The sequence below is a fragment of the Vombatus ursinus genome, unplaced genomic scaffold (genome assembly GCF_900497805.2).
Source record: "Vombatus ursinus unplaced genomic scaffold, bare-nosed wombat genome assembly UNPS02009370.1, whole genome shotgun sequence".
In the NCBI taxonomy this organism is placed as follows: Eukaryota; Metazoa; Chordata; class Mammalia; order Diprotodontia; family Vombatidae; genus Vombatus; species Vombatus ursinus.
The window spans coordinates 3,774-7,546 of NW_020949148.1; positions in this window are offsets into that span (position 1 = coordinate 3,774).

Sequence of the window (3,773 nt, forward strand, 5' to 3'; positions counted from 1 at the left end):
TGAATATAAAAGGTTATTAGGATAATATTTTTGTCCTCTGGTCATTTCTAGCTAGTCCCTATAAAAAAAGATTAGAACAAGATAATAATAGTTACTATTGTTATGCATTTACTGAATACCTAGCAGACATGGCCTGGTAGGTAGAATTACACATCAAAAACTTGATATTGTAAATTAACACAGCAAATCCCTGTGTTATAAATACGTACTTCAAAACACCCTTGAAAATCCAACTTTTAAGAGGAATGAAGCCTTTTGTTTATGTAGTTTGGAGATCATGAGTATTTGGTGTGGCAACATCTATTCAAAATGCTTTTGAGTTTTTATGGATCAATGTTATGTCTAGGTGGTAATGGGCAGTAGTTCTATCAAATTCCAGAAACTGTACTGAAACTGAACCATTATTACAGACCCAACTGTGACCTACAACTTTCCAAACATAATACTGATGCATGAAAATTTAAGAACATTTTAAAAAGATGTCATCATGAAAAATATTTGTAATTTGGCTATAGGTAGCTAGGTGGAGTAATGGATAGCGTTTTTTCATCATGAGTCCTTTGGAATTGTCTTGAATCATTGTATTGATCAGATTAGCTAAGTCTTTCACAGTTGATCACCATAGAATATTGCTCTTACTGTGTACAATGTTCTTCTTTTGCCCATTTCATTTTGTATCAGTTCATATAAGACTTCCAGGATTTTCTGTAACCATCCCTCTTGTCATTTCTTATAGCACAATAATATTCCATCACAATCACATACTGTTCAGCCATATACTGTTCAGCCATTCCCCAATTGATGGGCAACTCCTCAATTTACAATTCTTTGATACCACAAAAAAAAGCTGCTATAAATATTTTTGTACATGTAGGTCCTTTTCCTCTTTTTTTTTTCTCTTTGGGATATAGACCTAATTGTGATATTTCTTGGTCAAAGAACACGTACAGTTTTATAGCCCTCTGGGTGTATTTCCAAATTGTTAACCAGAAGGTTAATAGACCAGTTCACAATTCCATCAAGAGTGCATTAGTGTCCCTGTTTTTCCACATTTAGTCCAGCTTTTGTTATGTTCTTTTATATATGTTAGCCAATCTAATAGGTGTGAGGTGCTATCTCACAGTTGTTTTAATTTGCCTTTCTCTAATAAACAGTGATTTAGAGCATTTTTTCATGTGACTATAGATAGCTTTGATTTCTTTTTCTGAAACTGTCTTCATATGTTTTGACCATTTATCAACTGAGGAATGGCTGTTATTTCTATAAATTGGACTCAGTTCCCCATATATTTGAGAAATGAGACCTTTATCAGAGAAACTTGCTTTAATCTCCCCCACACAATTTTGTGCTTCCCTGCTGATCTTGTCTGCATTTGTTTTATTTGTGCAAAATCTTTTTAATTTCATATAAGCAAAATTATACATTTTATTTCCCATGATCCTGTCTCTTGTTTGGTCATAAACTCTTCCTTATCTATAGATCTAACAGGCAAAATTTTCCATGCTCACCTAATTTTCTTATTATATTACCCTTTATTTCTAAATCAAGCACCCATTTTGACCTTATATTCACATATGGTGTAAGATGTTAGTCTACCAGGCTGGGGAACCTGCAGCCCTTGGGGCCACCTGTGGCTCTCTAGGACCTTGAGTGCAGCCTTTTGATGAGTCCAAGTTTTACAAAACAAATCCTTTTATTAAGGGGATTTGTTCTGTGAAGTTCGGATTCAATCAAAGGGCCGCACTGGAGGACCTAGAGGTCCACATGTGGCCTCAAGGCCATAGGTTCCACACCCCTGGACCTAGTTTCTACCAAACTGCTTTCCAGTTTGGAACCTTTCTTTTCCTTCTCTCTTACTTTTTTCTCTTTCTACCAGCCCTCTATATAGTGTATAGTGTAATAACTTCCAGCAGAGCCTCCTTGAGTGAGTAGAAAAGAACCCAGACTTAAGTTATCTCTTTCCACCTTTCTATTTGGTTTGAAGTATGCATACCTTTGTATTAAAGTAGGCTCAACTAGGGTTAGAAGAGTCAATCCAATTCTACCTATACCAGCCCAAAAAGGTCAATTTGTTGTGTTTTTTTTCTTTCTGTTAGATATAGAGCCCACAATGATTCATCAGGTTTCTGTTTGAACTTCCCATGCAACCTGCCCAGTTTTTTGATGGTGAAGCCCCATCTACCCCCAGGTCCTTCACAGGAAATCACTCTTTCTTGAAAAGTAGTCATAAGATAAGTCTGGATCTTTTTTTTTTAACCACGGGTGGGAATTTCCAAGTCTCTTCCTCATTTTCACTGTCATTTCCCTGTCTCATGGCTCAGATTTTAGAACAATATACCAAGACCAGAACCTCTGCAACAAGAACTTCTGGATCAGAGACCACCTGATGGATTTCTGTCCATGATCTCTCAATCTCTACCCCAACAAGAAGAGATCTCTGGACTTTTACAGCTGCCAGCTCTATGAGCTCTCTTTTTTTCTATGCATGGTCCCTCAAAGGTCAAAGCTCTTTCTCTAGTTGCTAAATAAGCAGAGCCTTTGAGTCTTATGTTGGTAATCTAGCTTCTGCTGGACAGTCAATAACGACCAAGGAATGGTGGACCAGGCACTTTCTTTATCCTTCTGGGCAGGTTCCTCTAGCAACCATTAAGAAAATCGATCTATCAAGGTGGGAGCCTATTCCCTGTTCCATTGAGAGGATTCCTCATAAGTGATCAAAGGATTCTTGCCATTGGATACTGAGGTGTAATGTCTGGTTATCTGATCCCCCCCACTCTCCTATTTGTAGTGCCTTTCCTCCAATTCAACCACAGTGTGAACCATGAGGCTATCTTGTTTCAATTACTAATAATGTCAAATGGCAGGGGCAGGCCTGATGCTGGCAACCTATTAACTCTGGTTCAATTTGAGGATTAAAGGAGGCATTCCTAAATCATTGAACCATTATCAAAGGGTGATATATAATTAGCCCTAACATGGCAGGGATATGCAACAAGAGTACAATGGCACTTAGCTTCTATAGATACGAGTTACTCCACCTTGTTTCCATATGAAAATGTTTGGTCAATAGGGCTGGGAATAGTGACTCACTCGGTCTTCCAACATCCACCAAATGGGAGAGGCCTCAACTCCATGTGATTGAAATTAGGTAATCAGAAAGCTCTCAAGGGAGGCTGAGACCAATCAATTGCTGGGGACCTCATTTTCCTTTTAGGGAAAACCCTATTGGGGGGAGGGGAATCCTATAGATCTAGACCTAGACCTAGATATATAGATATATGTCCCATCATACACTCCCTTCAAGGAATTTTCCCTATCATTTATTCCTTTTCTCTCCTATATTTTCAGTCTTTCATTTTCCACTGGCTCTTTTGTCTCTTATTTCTAAATTTAGATCTTCCCTGCATTGAAAGAAAAATATTCCCTGATTTTACCTACCCTGGCTACCACCATCTCTTCATCCTCTCATCACAAAACTTCTCAGAGAAGTAGTCTATCACTCAGCGCCTTCATTTCCTTGACTGTCAATTCACTCTTTTCTCTTTCATTATTTGATTGAACTTGCCCTCTTCACCTCACTGATGACTTTTTTTACATTTAATTTTTATTTTGTTTTTTTCTCAATTACATGTAAACAAAAGATTTTTAACAATCGTTTTAAAAAAATTTGAGTTTTAACATTTCTCCCTCCCTTCCCCTCCTCCTTGAGAAGGCAAACTAACAACTTTCTAATGGACAGATACAGTGAGTTTTTTTTCCTTAGACTTCATTCT